At 49.9% G+C, this 19004-nt stretch overlaps 27 non-coding genes across 27 annotated transcripts; all 27 read left to right on the top strand.

Annotated features, from left to right (window-relative positions):
• The first annotated feature begins 2349 nt into the window (after positions 1–2349).
• Positions 2350–2422, top strand: Trnar-ucg. Its single transcript has one exon. It is a non-coding gene; the product is annotated as a tRNA-Arg (tRNA).
• A 453-nt stretch (positions 2423–2875) lies between these two features.
• On the top strand, positions 2876–2948 carry Trnak-cuu. The gene has a single exon. It is a non-coding gene; the product is annotated as a tRNA-Lys (tRNA).
• Positions 2949–3286: 338 nt separating this feature from the next.
• Positions 3287–3358, top strand: Trnat-agu. Its single transcript has one exon. It is a non-coding gene; the product is annotated as a tRNA-Thr (tRNA).
• Positions 3359–3852: 494 nt separating this feature from the next.
• Positions 3853–3925, top strand: Trnar-ucg. The gene has a single exon. It is a non-coding gene; the product is annotated as a tRNA-Arg (tRNA).
• Positions 3926–4363: 438 nt separating this feature from the next.
• Positions 4364–4436, top strand: Trnak-cuu. The gene has a single exon. It is a non-coding gene; the product is annotated as a tRNA-Lys (tRNA).
• A 318-nt stretch (positions 4437–4754) lies between these two features.
• On the top strand, positions 4755–4826 carry Trnat-agu. Its single transcript has one exon. It is a non-coding gene; the product is annotated as a tRNA-Thr (tRNA).
• Positions 4827–5368: 542 nt separating this feature from the next.
• On the top strand, positions 5369–5441 carry Trnar-ucg. The gene has a single exon. It is a non-coding gene; the product is annotated as a tRNA-Arg (tRNA).
• A 438-nt stretch (positions 5442–5879) lies between these two features.
• On the top strand, positions 5880–5952 carry Trnak-cuu. Its single transcript has one exon. It is a non-coding gene; the product is annotated as a tRNA-Lys (tRNA).
• Positions 5953–6270: 318 nt separating this feature from the next.
• On the top strand, positions 6271–6342 carry Trnat-agu. Its single transcript has one exon. It is a non-coding gene; the product is annotated as a tRNA-Thr (tRNA).
• A 542-nt stretch (positions 6343–6884) lies between these two features.
• On the top strand, positions 6885–6957 carry Trnar-ucg. Its single transcript has one exon. It is a non-coding gene; the product is annotated as a tRNA-Arg (tRNA).
• Positions 6958–7395: 438 nt separating this feature from the next.
• On the top strand, positions 7396–7468 carry Trnak-cuu. The gene has a single exon. It is a non-coding gene; the product is annotated as a tRNA-Lys (tRNA).
• A 318-nt stretch (positions 7469–7786) lies between these two features.
• On the top strand, positions 7787–7858 carry Trnat-agu. The gene has a single exon. It is a non-coding gene; the product is annotated as a tRNA-Thr (tRNA).
• Positions 7859–8403: 545 nt separating this feature from the next.
• Positions 8404–8476, top strand: Trnar-ucg. The gene has a single exon. It is a non-coding gene; the product is annotated as a tRNA-Arg (tRNA).
• Positions 8477–8914: 438 nt separating this feature from the next.
• Positions 8915–8987, top strand: Trnak-cuu. The gene has a single exon. It is a non-coding gene; the product is annotated as a tRNA-Lys (tRNA).
• Positions 8988–9305: 318 nt separating this feature from the next.
• Trnat-agu lies at positions 9306–9377 on the top strand. Its single transcript has one exon. It is a non-coding gene; the product is annotated as a tRNA-Thr (tRNA).
• A 542-nt stretch (positions 9378–9919) lies between these two features.
• On the top strand, positions 9920–9992 carry Trnar-ucg. The gene has a single exon. It is a non-coding gene; the product is annotated as a tRNA-Arg (tRNA).
• A 438-nt stretch (positions 9993–10430) lies between these two features.
• Positions 10431–10503, top strand: Trnak-cuu. The gene has a single exon. It is a non-coding gene; the product is annotated as a tRNA-Lys (tRNA).
• Positions 10504–10821: 318 nt separating this feature from the next.
• Positions 10822–10893, top strand: Trnat-agu. Its single transcript has one exon. It is a non-coding gene; the product is annotated as a tRNA-Thr (tRNA).
• A 533-nt stretch (positions 10894–11426) lies between these two features.
• Positions 11427–11499, top strand: Trnar-ucg. Its single transcript has one exon. It is a non-coding gene; the product is annotated as a tRNA-Arg (tRNA).
• A 438-nt stretch (positions 11500–11937) lies between these two features.
• Positions 11938–12010, top strand: Trnak-cuu. The gene has a single exon. It is a non-coding gene; the product is annotated as a tRNA-Lys (tRNA).
• Positions 12011–12328: 318 nt separating this feature from the next.
• Trnat-agu lies at positions 12329–12400 on the top strand. The gene has a single exon. It is a non-coding gene; the product is annotated as a tRNA-Thr (tRNA).
• Positions 12401–12941: 541 nt separating this feature from the next.
• On the top strand, positions 12942–13014 carry Trnar-ucg. The gene has a single exon. It is a non-coding gene; the product is annotated as a tRNA-Arg (tRNA).
• A 438-nt stretch (positions 13015–13452) lies between these two features.
• On the top strand, positions 13453–13525 carry Trnak-cuu. Its single transcript has one exon. It is a non-coding gene; the product is annotated as a tRNA-Lys (tRNA).
• A 318-nt stretch (positions 13526–13843) lies between these two features.
• Trnat-agu lies at positions 13844–13915 on the top strand. Its single transcript has one exon. It is a non-coding gene; the product is annotated as a tRNA-Thr (tRNA).
• A 542-nt stretch (positions 13916–14457) lies between these two features.
• Positions 14458–14530, top strand: Trnar-ucg. The gene has a single exon. It is a non-coding gene; the product is annotated as a tRNA-Arg (tRNA).
• Positions 14531–14968: 438 nt separating this feature from the next.
• Trnak-cuu lies at positions 14969–15041 on the top strand. Its single transcript has one exon. It is a non-coding gene; the product is annotated as a tRNA-Lys (tRNA).
• A 318-nt stretch (positions 15042–15359) lies between these two features.
• Positions 15360–15431, top strand: Trnat-agu. Its single transcript has one exon. It is a non-coding gene; the product is annotated as a tRNA-Thr (tRNA).
• The last annotated feature ends 3573 nt before the right edge of the window (positions 15432–19004 follow it).

Raw genomic sequence — 19004 nt, 5'->3', positions numbered from 1 at the left:
GCCCGGCCACTGGACATGTCTCACAAAAATTGGATACCCAAAATTCAGGCGATAAAAGCACTCCTGCGTGACCAAAATATGCGACACCTCGATCGTTTGCAGCGAGCCTTTTTCGTCAATTCTTATGCCCTCTCCAAATTACAGTTTGTTGCCGCCGTCCTACCCATGCCAACCACAGTAGCAAGATCACTTCTAGCGGCGGCCGCCTGGTACGTCTGGAAGCTCAATATTTTTAAGGTTTCCTTCACCACGACAGCTTTGCCATGCGATATGGGAGGCCTCGGCTTGAAAAACCCCGGCATTCACGCCTTGGCTCTGTATCTGAAACGCTCATGGCGTATACTCACCGCCAGCGAAGACACCGTCACGAAGCGGCTCTATCAGCTGTTCCGCCCTCCCAACTTATCTCCGCCTGTGGACATTGGCCGCGTCAGCCCGCACTTTCAGCATATAGCACTGTATTATCTTGAAAGTAGCTATCTCGACGACGAGCTTTTCAAGAAGCCGACAGTTCAACTGTACCGCCACTTACTTCGGCCGTCACTGCCTGGCCCCTTGGAAAAGAAGTATCCGGCTTGCAATTGGTCCCTCGTTTGGACTAACATTCATAATCCGACACTTCCGACAGATGTTCGCTCCAAATGGTATGACGTGGTCACTGAAACTGTACCGACGCAAGAAAAGCGACACAGGATTAATCTTGAACCGAGTCCCTACTGCGGCTTGTGCCACGTGGTGGCGACTATTGCACATCTGTTTGTCTGCAAGGACCAAGTGCACATCTGGAACTGGACGCGCAAAAAACTCGCTGTGCTTAACCGGACTGCGCCTCATGCGATTCAGATCCAAGACATTCTGCGCCCAGATTTCCGACTTTTCCCAGCTGCCAAACATAACAGTTACCTATGGCTCGTGGGACATTTTATTAACTATATTCTGTCCGGCAGTGCCCCTAATGTCTTAGATTTTCAAGTCTATCTCTCAACACAACACTGGCGCACAACCAGCCAATATGGTCACCGGTATCAGTCAACATTTCAACATTTTCTTCACGTCGTCCTTGGGATGCCATAGAACATGGACAAGTGGGACATCGGTTACAACAATTCGTCATCCCTGTACTACAGTCGAAGGATATACTCTCTGCGAAGACACTCATTTGTCTCCTGGGTATGATGCATATGACAACGTCTGAATTTCACGAATATTTCCTTCCCAGTAGCAGTTCTTTCGACGATATAAATATTTTGGTGTATTTTAATCAACAAAAATGCAAACCCGAAGAAAGAAAACGAACAACGCAGATGGACAGAAGACAAACGTCTAACCACAATACAACGAACAAAGAGATTAGAGATTAAGGAACAAAAAAAAATATATCATTTGGAAAATTTGTCAAAACAAACGAAAAACGATAAGGAACAAAAAACAAAAACACAAAAAAAAAATTTACAATCTCTTCAAACAAAGTAAAAAAAATTAAAAAATATATATTAAAAAAAAAAAAAAAAAAAAGTGGCTAGGATACCTGGCTCTCACCCAGGAGGCCCGGGTTCGATTCCCGGTACCGGAATTGCAAAAACCCTAAAAAATAAAAAACAAAAAAAACAAAAAAAAACAAAAAAAAAAAAAAACAAAAAAAAGTGGTTAAGGCAAATAAAAAAAAAAATGGATAAAAAAAAAAAAAAGGGGTATGATTCCTGCTTAGGGTGCAGGAGGTCCCGGGTTCAAATCCCAGACGAGCAAAAAAAAAAAAAAAAAAAAAAAAAAAAAAAAAAAAAAAAAAAAAAAAAAAAAGTGGCAGAGCACTGGTCTAGTAAACCAGGGGTCGTGAGTTCGATCCTCACAGGAGGCAAACGAATTTTCGAAATCAGTTGCGCGTCGTGGCCGTATAGCAAGCAGTATCTGGAACGACGAACAATTAGCAACAGGTGTTTTATTTAGAATTACTCTCAGATGTGATTGAGGCGAATGTCGCAGATAAAGCATTTTCCAAAGCGGTACAGCGTAGGGTGGGAGGCGGCAGTCTGAATTATATTTTTTACATGTGTTTTTCAAATATCACAGAGCCTCTCGCGAGCGTCGTCGTCGTCGACGCCGCCGCTTCTGCAGAAGTAGGAAATCGCCATCGTAGCAAATGCGGCGAGGGACGCCCTGCCTTCGATTTCGAATGCACAAAGTGTGTGGTCTTGGTTCCCAATCTCTACTTGGTCGGTCTCGTAAAGGCTTGAATGTAACGAATGGGTGGGAAGCAGCAAGAGGCAGCGGCTGTGTAGAACGAAAACACAATTCCTCAGCGGTATGAGCGTTTCGAGATGACACGAATGTAAGGAATACTTGGCGGCCAGTGACCGTGTGGCCTAATGGATAAGGCGTCGGACTTCGGATCCGAAGATTGCAGGTTCGAATCCTGTCACGGTCGTGTTTTTCCAATTCTGCAAAAGAAACACACCGTTTTAGTGTAGCTATTGAGCAGTACGAAATCGTCTGAATGTTGCTGTTGTCCACTTCCTGCTTGGAGATGCACTTGAGCGTGATACACACACAGCCAGAACGGTGTTATCTAGCGAAATGGTCGGCTGAGTGCCGTCACCGCGAGTTTTGGCTGGCATTTGCGCATCTAAGACAGCGTCGGAAAGTAACCCGTTCGGCTTCTGAGTCAAATCAAATATGTGTGTTAATTTTGACACCACTAGCGCTGCAGGTTTTTTATGCAGTTCCTGTACCTCTCAGAAATGATTATGAAATAAAACTGAAGTACGTGACGTGTGTGACGCTAGGAAAACATTAGGCAGCATGGAGAGATTCTGTATGGGACCACCCCACCCAAACGAGAACTGTGTGTCGTGCGACCCGACTCGTAATGACCGACGCAGCCCGGCTAGCTCAGTCGGTAGAGCATGAGACTCTTAATCTCAGGGTCGTGGGTTCGAGCCCCACGCTGGGCGGAACGTAATTTTGTTCCGCTGCAGATGTAAATTACCGTTTTTCTGATCAATGTGACGTAATGGAAATAGCAACTTAAAACTTTGCCTACGTCTCCATCAGTCGCAAGGAAAGTGTATCTGAAGGTGAAGGTGATTTCGTAGACATGTGTCAAAGACATGTTCTGAAATGTAAGTGGTGTTGGTTGGAGAGCACATCGGTTACGTGTGAGATGTGTAGCCAAGCAGTAATGGTGCGCCATAGCTGCAAATATTAGTCGGTAATATGAAGTGTTGTCAGCTTAAGCCTGATGATCCAGACGAGCGTAAGCACGAAGTACGCAAAACTACCGCTAGGCCGCGCCTCTTTAGCTCAGTGGCAGAGCACTGGTCTAGTAAACCAGGGGTCGTGAGTTCGATCGTCACAGGAGGCAAACGAATTTTCGAAATCAGTTGCGCGTCGTGGCCGTATAGCAAGCAGTATCTGGAACGACGAACAATTAGCAACAGGTGTTTTATTTAGAATTACTCTCAGATGTGATTGAGGCGAATGTCGCAGATAAAGCATTTTCCAAAGCGGTACAGCGTAGGGTGGGAGGCGGCAGTCTGAATTATATTTTTTACATGTGTTTTTCAAATATCACAGAGCCTCTCGCGAGCGTCGTCGTCGTCGACGCCGCCGCTTCTGCAGAAGTAGGAAATCGCCATCGTAGCAAATGCGGCGAGGGACGCCCTGCCTTCGATTTCGAATGCACAAAGTGTGTGGTCTTGGTTCCCAATCTCTACTTGGTCGGTCTCGTAAAGGCTTGAATGTAACGAATGGGTGGGAAGCAGCAAGAGGCAGCGGCTGTGTAGAACGAAAACACAATTCCTCAGCGGTATGAGCGTTTCGAGATGACACGAATGTAAGGAATACTTGGCGGCCAGTGACCGTGTGGCCTAATGGATAAGGCGTCGGACTTCGGATCCGAAGATTGCAGGTTCGAATCCTGTCACGGTCGAGTTTTTCCAGTTCTGCAAAAGATGCATGCTGTTTTACTGTGTTGTTTGAGTACTACAAACCTAGTTGAAAGTTGCTGCTGTCCGCTTCCTGGCTGCAAACCGGCGTCTACCTGGAGCTTAATCAAGGCAAAGGGGTTGTGTAGCGAAACTTTCGGCACAGTGCCGATCAGGAGAGTTTTTTTGGAACTACTGCGTCTGACTCAGGACCCAAAAGCTACGCCACAGGCGTCTGCGCACAGTCGAGCATGTGTGTTGTATAATGGTGCTGATAGCCACGTATCATTTCAAGTGGATTTGATGCGTTTCGGAAAATTTTTTTCATTGAATAGGATTGTAGCTCATTTGTGGCAGCAGGAAATAAGCTGTAGTCAAAAGGATCTTCCATAGATGGTCGCAGGTCGCATAAATACTGTATGGCTCGTAACGCGTTGGGTGGAGCCCGGCTAGCTCAGTCGGTAGAGCATGAGACTCTTAATCTCAGGGTCGTGGGTTCGAGCCCCACGCTGGGCGGCGCCAAATTTTGTGTCTACGCGGATGCAATCTGCGCCCCTCTCGTGAGCCTTGCGTAATGAACGTAACGGGTTACAACGATGCCCAGCTTCGTATGAATATCAGAGGAATGGTTTTTGAAGCTGAAAGTAACTCTGAAATGAAATAAATGTGTTTTGGAATTTTAGGCGTACATCGATATCGTGTGAGATGTGTAGGAAAGCAGCAGCTGTGCTAACTAAATACAAATAATGGTCGCTAATGCGGTGCGTTTCCAGCTGAAGGGCTCCGATTCACTAGTCCATAAGAATAAAGTACCCGAAAAGTGCGCTAGGCGGCGCCTCCTTAGCTCAGTGGCAGAGCGCTGGTCTAGTAAACCAGAGGTCGTGAGTTCGATCCTCACAGGATGCAAATGAATTTTGTAACAGCCCCTTCTACCGTAGCCCTTTCGAAAAAAGCGGTCAAGGATAAAAAAATTTATGAATGGGTGCGGTATTTAAGAAATGCTCTCGCAAGTGAATAGTGCGAATGGTGCTATTAAAGTAGGCACCAGAAACTGCTGCTTTTGGCAGTCTCCGGAGAATGCCGACGTGAAATACTTAGTTCTTGTGATGTATTTTCTACCCCTGGTAGAGACCCTCGCGGTTGTCGTCGTCGTCGGCGCCGCCGCCGCTTTGGTAATAGCGGCAACTCGCCATTGTATGACATAGGGTGAGGTACCTTCTGCAACCGACTGAGGTGGCAGTAAGCGATTGAAGCTGATTTGTAACCTCTTGTTTGATCAGCGTCATAAGGGCTTGAATGTAACTTGCGATGGGACACAGCAAGAAGTAGCGTCGCCTTTTTAGTACTGAAATTGGAGATGGAGAATTGCGTCAAAGATGGGAAATTCATTCCGGCAAGCGTACAAATGAAGAAAATGAGGTGTGTGTGGGGAAGCATTCTGTGCCAGTGACCGTGTGGCCTAATGGATAAGGCGTCGGACTTCGGATCCGAAGATTGCAGGTTCGAATCCTGTCACGGTCGAGTTTTTCCAGTTCTGCAAAAGATGCATGCTGTTTTACTGTGTTGTTTGAGTACTACAAACCTAGTTGAAAGTTGCTGCTGTCCGCTTCCTGGCTGCAAACCGGCGTCTACCTGGAGCTTAATCAAGGCAAAGGGGTTGTGTAGCGAAACTTTCGGCACAGTGCCGATCAGGAGAGTTTTTTTGGAACTACTGCGTCTGACTCAGGACCCAAAAGCTACGCCACAGGCGTCTGCGCACAGTCGAGCATGTGTGTTGTATAATGGTGCTGATAGCCACGTATCATTTCAAGTGGATTTGATGCGTTTCGGAAAATTTTTTTCATTGAATAGGATTGTAGCTCATTTGTGGCAGCAGGAAATAAGCTGTAGTCAAAAGGATCTTCCATAGATGGTCGCAGGTCGCATAAATACTGTATGGCTCGTAACGCGTTGGGTGGAGCCCAGCTAGCTCAGTCGGTAGAGCATGAGACTCTTAATCTCAGGGTCGTGGGTTCGAGCCCCACGCTGGGCGGCGCCAAATTTTGTGTCTACGCGGATGCAATCTGCGCCCCTCTCGTGAGCCTTGCGTAATGAACGTAACGGGTTACAACGATGCCCAGCTTCGTATGAATATCAGAGGAATGGTTTTTGAAGCTGAAAGTAACTCTGAAATGAAATAAATGTGTTTTGGAATTTTAGGCGTACATCGATATCGTGTGAGATGTGTAGGAAAGCAGCAGCTGTGCTAACTAAATACAAATAATGGTCGCTAATGCGGTGCGTTTCCAGCTGAAGGGCTCCGATTCACTAGTCCATAAGAATAAAGTACCCGAAAAGTGCGCTAGGCGGCGCCTCCTTAGCTCAGTGGCAGAGCGCTGGTCTAGTAAACCAGAGGTCGTGAGTTCGATCCTCACAGGATGCAAATGAATTTTGTAACAGCCCCTTCTACCGTAGCCCTTTCGAAAAAAGCGGTCAAGGATAAAAAAATTTATGAATGGGTGCGGTATTTAAGAAATGCTCTCGCAAGTGAATAGTGCGAATGGTGCTATTAAAGTAGGCACCAGAAACTGCTGCTTTTGGCAGTCTCCGGAGAATGCCGACGTGAAATACTTAGTTCTTGTGATGTATTTTCTACCCCTGGTAGAGACCCTCGCGGTTGTCGTCGTCGTCGGCGCCGCCGCCGCTTTGGTAATAGCGGCAACTCGCCATTGTATGACATAGGGTGAGGTACCTTCTGCAACCGACTGAGGTGGCAGTAAGCGATTGAAGCTGATTTGTAACCTCTTGTTTGATCAGCGTCATAAGGGCTTGAATGTAACTTGCGATGGGACACAGCAAGAAGTAGCGTCGCCTTTTTAGTACTGAAATTGGAGATGGAGAATTGCGTCAAAGATGGGAAATTCATTCCGGCAAGCGTACAAATGAAGAAAATGAGGTGTGTGTGGGGAAGCATTCTGTGCCAGTGACCGTGTGGCCTAATGGATAAGGCGTCGGACTTCGGATCCGAAGATTGCAGGTTCGAATCCTGTCACGGTCGAGTTTTTCCAGTTCTGCAAAAGATGCATGCTGTTTTACTGTGTTGTTTGAGTACTACAAACCTAGTTGAAAGTTGCTGCTGTCCGCTTCCTGGCTGCAAACCGGCGTCTACCTGGAGCTTAATCAAGGCAAAGGGGTTGTGTAGCGAAACTTTCGGCACAGTGCCGATCAGGAGAGTTTTTTTGGAACTACTGCGTCTGACTCAGGACCCAAAAGCTACGCCACAGGCGTCTGCGCACAGTCGAGCATGTGTGTTGTATAATGGTGCTGATAGCCACGTATCATTTCAAGTGGATTTGATGCGTTTCGGAAAATTTTTTTCATTGAATAGGATTGTAGCTCATTTGTGGCAGCAGGAAATAAGCTGTAGTCAAAAGGATCTTCCATAGATGGTCGCAGGTCGCATAAATACTGTATGGCTCGTAACGCGTTGGGTGGAGCCCGGCTAGCTCAGTCGGTAGAGCATGAGACTCTTAATCTCAGGGTCGTGGGTTCGAGCCCCACGCTGGGCGGCGCCAAATTTTGTGTCTACGCGGATGCAATCTGCGCCCCTCTCGTGAGCCTTGCGTAATGAACGTAACGGGTTACAACGATGCCCAGCTTCGTATGAATATCAGAGGAATGGTTTTTGAAGCTGAAAGTAACTCTGAAATGAAATAAATGTGTTTTGGAATTTTAGGCGTACATCGATATCGTGTGAGATGTGTAGGAAAGCAGCAGCTGTGCTAACTAAATACAAATAATGGTCGCTAATGCGGTGCGTTTCCAGCTGAAGGGCTCCGATTCACTAGTCCATAAGAATAAAGTACCCGAAAAGTGCGCTAGGCGGCGCCTCCTTAGCTCAGTGGCAGAGCGCTGGTCTAGTAAACCAGAGGTCGTGAGTTCGATCCTCACAGGATGCAAATGAATTTTGTAACAGCCCCTTCTACCGTAGCCCTTTCGAAAAAAGCGGTCAAGGATAAAAAAATTTATGAATGGGTGCGGTATTTAAGAAATGCTCTCGCAAGTGAATAGTGCGAATGGTGCTATTAAAGTAGGCACCAGAAACTGCTGCTTTTGGCAGTCTCCGGAGAATGCCGACGTGAAATACTTAGTTCTTGTGATGTATTTTCTACCCCTGGTAGAGACCCTCGCGGTTGTCGTCGTCGTCGTCGGCGCCGCCGCCGCTTTGGTAATAGCGGCAACTCGCCATTGTATGACATAGGGTGAGGTACCTTCTGCAACCGACTGAGGTGGCAGTAAGCGATTGAAGCTGATTTGCAACCTCTTGTTTGATCAGCGTCATAAGGGCTTGAATGTAACTTGCGATGGGACACAGCAAGAAGTAGCGTCGCCTTTTTAGTACTGAAATTGGAGATGGAGAATTGCGTCAAAGATGGGAAATTCATTCCGGCAAGCGTACAAATGAAGAAAATGAGGTGTGTGTGGGGAAGCATTCTGTGCCAGTGACCGTGTGGCCTAATGGATAAGGCGTCGGACTTCGGATCCGAAGATTGCAGGTTCGAATCCTGTCACGGTCGAGTTTTTCCAGTTCTGCAAAAGATGCATGCTGTTTTACTGTGTTGTTTGAGTACTACAAACCTAGTTGAAAGTTGCTGCTGTCCGCTTCCTGGCTGCAAACCGGCGTCTACCTGGAGCTTAATCAAGGCAAAGGGGTTGTGTAGCGAAACTTTCGGCACAGTGCCGATCAGGAGAGTTTTTTTGGAACTACTGCGTCTGACTCAGGACCCAAAAGCTACGCCACAGGCGTCTGCGCACAGTCGAGCATGTGTGTTGTATAATGGTGCTGATAGCCACGTATCATTTCAAGTGGATTTGATGCGTTTCGGAAAATTTTTTTCATTGAATAGGATTGTAGCTCATTTGTGGCAGCAGGAAATAAGCTGTAGTCAAAAGGATCTTCCATAGATGGTCGCAGGTCGCATAAATACTGTATGGCTCGTAACGCGTTGGGTGGAGCCCGGCTAGCTCAGTCGGTAGAGCATGAGACTCTTAATCTCAGGGTCGTGGGTTCGAGCCCCACGCTGGGCGGCGCCAAATTTTGTGTCTACGCGGATGCAATCTGCGCCCCTCTCGTGAGCCTTGCGTAATGAACGTAACGGGTTACAACGATGCCCAGCTTCGTATGAATATCAGAGGAATGGTTTTTGAAGCTGAAAGTAACTCTGAAATGAAATAAATGTGTTTTGGAATTTTAGGCGTACATCGATATCGTGTGAGATGTGTAGGAAAGCAGCAGCTGTGCTAACTAAATACAAATAATGGTCGCTAATGCGGTGCGTTTCCAGCTGAAGGGCTCCGATTCACTAGTCCATAAGAATAAAGTACCCGAAAAGTGCGCTAGGCGGCGCCTCCTTAGCTCAGTGGCAGAGCGCTGGTCTAGTAAACCAGAGGTCGTGAGTTCGATCCTCACAGGATGCAAATGAATTTTGTAACAGCCCCTTCTACCGTAGCCCTTTCGAAAAAAGCGGTCAAGGATAAAAAAATTTATGAATGGGTGCGGTATTTAAGAAATGCTCTCGCAAGTGAATAGTGCGAATGGTGCTATTAAAGTAGGCACCAGAAACTGCTGCTTTTGGCAGTCTCCGGAGAATGCCGACGTGAAATACTTAGTTCTTGTGATGTATTTTCTACCCCTGGTAGAGACCCTCGCGGTTGTCGTCGTCGTCGGCGCCGCCGCCGCTTTGGTAATAGCGGCAACTCGCCATTGTATGACATAGGGTGAGGTACCTTATGCAACCGACTGAGGTGGCAGTAAGCGATTGAAGCTGATTTGCAACCTCTTGTTTGATCAGCGTCATAAGGGCTTGAATGTAACTTGCGATGGGACACAGCAAGAAGTAGCGTCGCCTTTTTAGTACTGAAATTGGAGATGGAGAATTGCGTCAAAGATGGGAAATTCATTCCGGCAAGCGTACAAATGAAGAAAATGAGGTGTGTGTGGGGAAGCATTCTGTGCCAGTGACCGTGTGGCCTAATGGATAAGGCGTCGGACTTCGGATCCGAAGATTGCAGGTTCGAATCCTGTCACGGTCGAGTTTTTCCAGTTCTGCAAAAGATGCATGCTGTTTTACTGTGTTGTTTGAGTACTACAAACCTAGTTGAAAGTTGCTGCTGTCCGCTTCCTGGCTGCAAACCGGCGTCTACCTGGAGCTTAATCAAGGCAAAGGGGTTGTGTAGCGAAACTTTCGGCACAGTGCCGATCAGGAGAGTTTTTTTGGAACTACTGCGTCTGACTCAGGACCCAAAAGCTACGCCACAGGCGTCTGCGCACAGTCGAGCATGTGTGTTGTATAATGGTGCTGATAGCCACGTATCATTTCAAGTGGATTTGATGCGTTTCGGAAAATTTTTTTCATTGAATAGGATTGTAGCTCATTTGTGGCAGCAGGAAATAAGCTGTAGTCAAAAGGATCTTCCATAGATGGTCGCAGGTCGCATAAATACTGTATGGCTCGTAACGCGTTGGGTGGAGCCCGGCTAGCTCAGTCGGTAGAGCATGAGACTCTTAATCTCAGGGTCGTGGGTTCGAGCCCCACGCTGGGCGGCGCCAAATTTTGTGTCTACGCGGATGCAATCTGCGCCCCTCTCGTGAGCCTTGCGTAATGAACGTAACGGGTTACAACGATGCCCAGCTTCGTATGAATATCAGAGGAATGGTTTTTGAAGCTGAAAGTAACTCTGAAATGAAATAAATGTGTTTTGGAATTTTAGGCGTACATCGATATCGTGTGAGATGTGTAGGAAAGCAGCAGCTGTGCTAACTAAATACAAATAATGGTCGCTAATGCGGTGCGTTTCCAGCTGAAGGGCTCCGATTCACTAGTCCATAAGAATAAAGTACCCGAAAAGTGCGCTAGGCGGCGCCTCCTTAGCTCAGTGGCAGAGCGCTGGTCTAGTAAACCAGAGGTCGTGAGTTCGATCCTCACAGGATGCAAATGAATTTTGTAACAGCCCCTTCTACCGTAGCCCTTTCGAAAAAAGCGGTCAAGGATAAAAAAATTTATGAATGGGTGCGGTATTTAAGAAATGCTCTCGCAAGTGAATAGTGCGAATGGTGCTATTAAAGTAGGCACCAGAAACTGCTGCTTTTGGCAGTCTCCGGAGAATGCCGACGTGAAATACTTAGTTCTTGTGATGTATTTTCTACCCCTGGTAGAGACCCTCGCGGTTGTCGGCGCCGCCGCCGCTTTGGTAATAGCGGCAACTCGCCATTGTATGACATAGGGTGAGGTACCTTATGCAACCGACTGAGGTGGCAGTAAGCGATTGAAGCTGATTTGCAACCTCTTGTTTGATCAGCGTCATAAGGGCTTGAATGTAACTTGCGATGGGACACAGCAAGAAGTAGCGTCGCCTTTTTAGTACTGAAATTGGAGATGGAGAATTGCGTCAAAGATGGGAAATTCATTCCGGCAAGCGTACAAATGAAGAAAATGAGGTGTGTGTGGGGAAGCATTCTGTGCCAGTGACCGTGTGGCCTAATGGATAAGGCGTCGGACTTCGGATCCGAAGATTGCAGGTTCGAATCCTGTCACGGTCGAGTTTTTCCAGTTCTGCAAAAGATGCATGCTGTTTTACTGTGTTGTTTGAGTACTACAAACCTAGTTGAAAGTTGCTGCTGTCCGCTTCCTGGCTGCAAACCGGCGTCTACCTGGAGCTTAATCAAGGCAAAGGGGTTGTGTAGCGAAACTTTCGGCACAGTGCCGATCAGGAGAGTTTTTTTGGAACTACTGCGTCTGACTCAGGACCCAAAAGCTACGCCACAGGCGTCTGCGCACAGTCGAGCATGTGTGTTGTATAATGGTGCTGATAGCCACGTATCATTTCAAGTGGATTTGATGCGTTTCGGAAAATTTTTTTCATTGAATAGGATTGTAGCTCATTTGTGGCAGCAGGAAATAAGCTGTAGTCAAAAGGATCTTCCATAGATGGTCGCAGGTCGCATAAATACTGTATGGCTCGTAACGCGTTGGGTGGAGCCCGGCTAGCTCAGTCGGTAGAGCATGAGACTCTTAATCTCAGGGTCGTGGGTTCGAGCCCCACGCTGGGCGGCGCCAAATTTTGTGTCTACGCGGATGCAATCTGCGCCCCTCTCGTGAGCCTTGCGTAATGAACGTAACGGGTTACAACGATGCCCAGCTTCGTATGAATATCAGAGGAATGGTTTTTGAAGCTGAAAGTAACTCTGAAATGAAATAAATGTGTTTTGGAATTTTAGGCGTACATCGATATCGTGTGAGATGTGTAGGAAAGCAGCAGCTGTGCTAACTAAATACAAATAATGGTCGCTAATGCGGTGCGTTTCCAGCTGAAGGGCTCCGATTCACTAGTCCATAAGAATAAAGTACCCGAAAAGTGCGCTAGGCGGCGCCTCCTTAGCTCAGTGGCAGAGCGCTGGTCTAGTAAACCAGAGGTCGTGAGTTCGATCCTCACAGGATGCAAATGAATTTTGTAACAGCCCCTTCTACCGTAGCCCTTTCGAAAAAAGCGGTCAAGGATAAAAAAATTTATGAATGGGTGCGGTATTTAAGAAATGCTCTCGCAAGTGAATAGTGCGAATGGTGCTATTAAAGTAGGCACCAGAAACTGCTGCTTTTGGCAGTCTCCGGAGAATGCCGACGTGAAATACTTAGTTCTTGTGATGTATTTTCTACCCCTGGTAGAGACCCTCGCGGTTGTCGTCGTCGTCGGCGCCGCCGCCGCTTTGGTAATAGCGGCAACTCGCCATTGTATGACACAGGGTGAGGTACCTTATGCAACCGACTGAGGTGGCAGTAAGCGATTGAAGCTGATTTGCAACCTCTTGTTTGATCAGCGTCATAAGGGCTTGAATGTAACTTGCGATGGGACACAGCAAGAAGTAGCGTCGCCTTTTCAGTACTGAAATTGGAGATGGAGAATTGCGTCAAAGATGGGAATTCATTCCGGCAAGCGTACAAATGAAGAAAATGAGGTGTGTGTGGGGAAGCATTCTGTGCCAGTGACCGTGTGGCCTAATGGATAAGGCGTCGGACTTCGGATCCGAAGATTGCAGGTTCGAATCCTGTCACGGTCGAGTTTTTCCAGTTCTGCAAAAGATGCATGCTGTTTTACTGTGTTGTTTGAGTACTACAAACCTAGTTGAAAGTTGCTGCTGTCCGCTTCCTGGCTGCAAACCGGCGTCTACCTGGAGCTTAATCAAGGCAAAGGGGTTGTGTAGCGAAACTTTCGGCACAGTGCCGATCAGGAGAGTTTTTTTGGAACTACTGCGTCTGACTCAGGACCCAAAAGCTACGCCACAGGCGTCTGCGCACAGTCGAGCATGTGTGTTGTATAATGGTGCTGATAGCCACGTATCATTTCAAGTGGATTTGATGCGTTTCGGAAAATTTTTTTCATTGAATAGGATTGTAGCTCATTTGTGGCAGCAGGAAATAAGCTGTAGTCAAAAGGATCTTCCATAGATGGTCGCAGGTCGCATAAATACTGTATGGCTCGTAACGCGTTGGGTGGAGCCCGGCTAGCTCAGTCGGTGGAGCATGAGACTCTTAATCTCAGGGTCGTGGGTTCGAGCCCCACGCTGGGCGGCGCCAAATTTTGTGTCTACGCGGATGCAATCTGCGCCCCTCTCGTGAGCCTTGCGTAATGAACGTAACGGGTTACAACGATGCCCAGCTTCGTATGAATATCAGAGGAATGGTTTTTGAAGCTGAAAGTAACTCTGAAATGAAATAAATGTGTTTTGGAATTTTAGGCGTACATCGATATCGTGTGAGATGTGTAGGAAAGCAGCAGCTGTGCTAACTAAATACAAATAATGGTCGCTAATGCGGTGCGTTTCCAGCTGAAGGGCTCCGATTCACTAGTCCATAAGAATAAAGTACCCGAAAAGTGCGCTAGGCGGCGCCTCCTTAGCTCAGTGGCAGAGCGCTGGTCTAGTAAACCAGAGGTCGTGAGTTCGATCCTCACAGGATGCAAATGAATTTTGTAACAGCCCCTTCTACCGTAGCCCTTTCGAAAAAAGCGGTCAAGGATAAAAAAATTTATGAATGGGTGCGGTATTTAAGAAATGCTCTCGCAAGTGAATAGTGCGAATGGTGCTATTAAAGTAGGCACCAGAAACTGCTGCTTTTGGCAGTCTCCGGAGAATGCCGACGTGAAATACTTAGTTCTTGTGATGTATTTTCTACCCCTGGTAGAGACCCTCGCGGTTGTCGTCGTCGTCGGCGCCGCCGCCGCTTTGGTAATAGCGGCAACTCGCCATTGTATGACATAGGGTGAGGTACCTTATGCAACCGACTGAGGTGGCAGTAAGCGATTGAAGCTGATTTGCAACCTCTTGTTTGATCAGCGTCATAAGGGCTTGAATGTAACTTGCGATGGGACACAGCAAGAAGTAGCGTCGCCTTTTTAGTACTGAAATTGGAGATGGAGAATTGCGTCAAAGATGGGAAATTCATTCCGGCAAGCGTACAAATGAAGAAAATGAGGTGTGTGTGGGGAAGCATTCTGTGCCAGTGACCGTGTGGCCTAATGGATAAGGCGTCGGACTTCGGATCCGAAGATTGCAGGTTCGAATCCTGTCACGGTCGAGTTTTTCCAGTTCTGCAAAAGATGCATGCTGTTTTACTGTGTTGTTTGAGTACTACAAACCTAGTTGAAAGTTGCTGCTGTCCGCTTCCTGGCTGCAAACCGGCGTCTACCTGGAGCTTAATCAAGGCAAAGGGGTTGTGTAGCGAAACTTTCGGCACAGTGCCGATCAGGAGAGTTTTTTTGGAACTACTGCGTCTGACTCAGGACCCAAAAGCTACGCCACAGGCGTCTGCGCACAGTCGAGCATGTGTGTTGTATAATGGTGCTGATAGCCACGTATCATTTCAAGTGGATTTGATGCGTTTCGGAAAATTTTTTTCATTGAATAGGATTGTAGCTCATTTGTGGCAGCAGGAAATAAGCTGTAGTCAAAAGGATCTTCCATAGATGGTCGCAGGTCGCATAAATACTGTATGGCTCGTAACGCGTTGGGTGGAGCCCGGCTAGCTCAGTCGGTAGAGCATGAGACTCTTAATCTCAGGGTCGTGGGTTCGAGCCCCACGCTGGGCGGCGCCAAATTTTGTGTCTACGCGGATGCAATCTGCGCCCCTCTCGTGAGCCTTGCGTAATGAACGTAACGGGTTACAACGATGCCCAGCTTCGTATGAATATCAGAGGAATGGTTTTTGAAGCTGAAAGTAACTCTGAAATGAAATAAATGTGTTTTGGAATTTTAGGCGTACATCGATATCGTGTGAGATGTGTAGGAAAGCAGCAGCTGTGCTAACTAAATACAAATAATGGTCGCTAATGCGGTGCGTTTCCAGCTGAAGGGCTCCGATTCACTAGTCCATAAGAATAAAGTACCCGAAAAGTGCGCTAGGCGGCGCCTCCTTAGCTCAGTGGCAGAGCGCTGGTCTAGTAAACCAGAGGTCGTGAGTTCGATCCTCACAGGATGCAAATGAATTTTGTAACAGCCCCTTCTACCGTAGCCCTTTCGAAAAAAGCGGTCAAGGATAAAAAAATTTATGAATGGGTGCGGTATTTAAGAAATGCTCTCGCAAGTGAATAGTGCGAATGGTGCTATTAAAGTAGGCACCAGAAACTGCTGCTTTTATCTCCGGCGGTACACCGAAAGGTTACCGCCCTTCGATAGTGCCGTTTTCGCGCTAATCGAAGTGCTAGGGTTTACAGGTGCCAGCCAGCCAGCCAGCCAGCCAGCCAGCAGCAGTTCCCGGTCCCGGCCTGCAGCGGTGGTCCCGCAGCCAGCCAGCCAGCCAGCCAGCCAGCCCTCCGGTGGCAGCAGCAGTCCAGCCAGCAGCAGTCCTGCCAGCAGCAGCAGCAGCAGCAGCAGCAGCCGCCGCCGCCGCCGCCCCGGCCCAGTCCGCGGCAGCAGCGTCCCTGCCTCTCGCCGTCGCCGTCGCCGTCGCCGTCGCCGTCGCCGTCGCCGTCGCCGTCGCCGTCGCCGTCGCCGTCGCCGTCGCCGTCCGTCGTCTCCCAGTGTGTGTCCTGTCCCTTTAGTGCTGTGTTTTTCTTTCTTCTTCTTGTCGTCATGTCCGCCCCCACCACCACCGTCACTACTACCACCACCGCCATCGTGTATACGTCCCCTTCCGCCGCCACCACCACTATCACTTGGTGTGCCCAGTCCCACCCCCCTCCTTCCATCCCTCCCCTCCTCTCTATCCCTTCGCCCTCGCTCTTTGTCGCCCCCTCTCCCGCCTCTTCCTCTCGTTCTGATCCTTTCCCCCCACTCCCCCAGCCTGTCACTGCAGCTCCGGCTAGGGTGGTGGCCCGTCGGGCCACTGCCCACGCCCAGCTCTCCCCGTCGCCATCGCCATCGCCATCACCGCCACCACCATCATCGTCACCATCACCATCACTGCCACATTCGCCTGCGCCGTCACAGTCACTCTCTCCGGCGCCGACTGCTGCGTCCGTGCCGGGACCTGTCCCTTCCCGCCACCTCCCCATCGTTCCCGTCCCTCATGTCACCACCCGCCCATCTGCCGCTGTCAAACGCCCTAGTGGCGCCTCCACTTCCTCTGCTCCTAAAAAGGCTCCACCCCGCCCCCCATCCCCACCCCAAAATGCCATGGACGTCTCCCCACCAGGCCCCGCTCCCTCCTCCTCCTCCTCCTCCCCACCCGGTCTCTACAAATATCTCCTGTCCCATCCCGATCCTTCCTTCCTCGAGGCCCGGAATCTCTCCCTCCTCCTCCGCCAACATTTCCCTGGCGCCCCCATATCTCTCCTTACTCCCAGACGGGATTCTGTTCTTATCTCCTCCCCCAGCCCCACCCTCCATACTGACATCCTCTCCCGCCTCCCCATCACCCGTTTTGGCCCTCACGCCACCCTCACCCCTGCTCCCTCCCCATCTCCTACCCGCCAACCCCAACCCCCGCGTCGCCCGCCGACCCTCACCGCCGTGATCACTCGGCTTAGCCCGTCGATCACGGAGGAGGAGGTGCTGGCGGAGCTGAAGGCCCATCCCACCCTGGAGGTGCGGGCAGTCCGCCGCATTTTCAACGCGACCGGCCCCACCCGCCTTATGCGGGTTTTCTCTGAGGACGCCCCCTCCATTGACCGTCTCCTGAAGGAGGGTGCCCTCCTCTTCAATCAGCGGTTCAAAGTCGACCCCTCCCGTTCCCCCCCTCAATCCCTGCGCTGCCAGAGATGTCTGCGCTACAATGCACATCCAACAGCCGAGTGCCGCGAGGCCCCCACCTGCCCGCATTGTCGGCAAGCGCACTTCCTCCGGCAGTGCCCCAACCTCCAATCCCCTCCCTCCTGTAATACCTGCAGCCTACCCCACCCCACCTACTCCCAAAAATGTAAAGCCCGACCTCCTCCTACCACTCCTGAACTCACCGTCCCTGTCCGTCCCCTGGACGCCCCCACCCCTCCTGGCAATTCCCTTCGTCCCCCCCCCACTGCTGAGGACATCATCAGGTTCCTCACCATTGTCCTCCAAAACGTCCATCCCTTTCAGCGCCCCCACACCTTACAACAGATCTCCCTCGCCGCCCGTTCCATATTCCACCTTAAAATGTACGCCACCTTTTCCAATAACCAGGCCCATTTCACCTTCTCCCGCCTTGACACCCTCGTCTAAGTCCTTCCAATGGCGCGACAGCATCGTATCCTTTTCAACAATATCCGCTCCCTTCCCGCCAACAAGAACCTCTTCCTGCACACCCTTGCTACCCACCGTGTGGATGCCTTCCTCCTTAATGAAACCTTCCTCCAACCCCACCACTCCATCCACACCTCCCCCTATCTCCTCCACCGCTCCGATAATCCCCTCCCAGTTGCGCGTGGCGGAGTCGCCATTGGCCACCACCGCCAGATCCCCGTTCGGCTCCAGCCTCTCCTTCCCGACCCCACCGAACACCTGATCCTTAGTCTCTTCTTCCCCGGCCTTACCATTACCTGTGCCACCATCTATGTCCGCCCCAACGCCCCTCTTCCTTTCGACTTCCTCTCCCACATCGACCGTACCTTCTCCTCCTATGTGATCGCCGCCGACCTCAACATCCATAGTCGCTCCGCTGCCCAGTTACGGCGGTGGCATCGGTTCCTCTCCTCCCTTCAAGGCGACATCATCCCCATCCCCCAGCACACCCGTCCCGAATCCAACTCCACTCCCGATGTTATCCTCTCCTCCCCCAACCTCCTTGGTCGCATTACGGTGGATGTCCTGGAGCCTATTGGTAGCGACCATCTCCCTGTCCTCCTCACCGTGTCAGACGGCCGTCGCCCCCGCCCCGACCCTCGTCATGACCCTCCCCCTAAGTACATCCATGACTATTCCCGTGCCAACTGGAATGCCTACCGGGATACCCTCTCCACTCAGGTCGATAGCCACCCTCTCGCCTACCGCCGTCCCGATGATGTCACCCATGCCGCTTCCTTTCTCCAGCAGACCTTGTCTGCGGCCGTGGAGGCCCACGTCCCTACTGTTGCCGTCCACCCCCACCGTCCTACCTTACCACCACAGGCCGTCCTCCTCCTCCGTGAATCCCGTCGTCTCTACCGTGCCTTCCTCCGCACGCGTGACCCGGACACCCTACGACGCCACCGGCAACTACAGCGACACATTCGAAATTTGCTCGCGGCCAAGAAACGCCGGGACTGGCGACAGACATGCACCCGTTTAAATGCTACCCTCCCTATAAACTCGTCCAAGTTCTGGACCGCCTTCCGTCGCCTTACCGGAACTAAACCCTCCCCCTACTATCCTCTTCTCCACGATGATCGCCCCTTCCCTGACGCCATTAGTAAGGCCAATCACTTTGCCTCCTACCTGTCCGATGTGTTTTCCATCCCTGATGATCCCCAGTTCGATTACTCCCTCTTCCCAGATATCCGCGATCGAACTGACACCTCTGTCCCTCCCCTCGCTCCTGGTTTCCAGTACTTGGACAACATTCCACACACGGCCCTTAATGCCCCCATCACCACACAGGATCTCATCAATACACTCCGCACCAAACGCAACACCGCTCCTGGTCACGATCGTGTTACCTA

This window comes from Schistocerca americana, unplaced genomic scaffold, assembly GCF_021461395.2.
Source record: "Schistocerca americana isolate TAMUIC-IGC-003095 unplaced genomic scaffold, iqSchAmer2.1 HiC_scaffold_165, whole genome shotgun sequence".
Lineage (NCBI taxonomy): Eukaryota > Metazoa > Arthropoda > Insecta > Orthoptera > Acrididae > Schistocerca > Schistocerca americana.
This window is presented reverse-complemented; position numbering and strand designations above follow the sequence as displayed.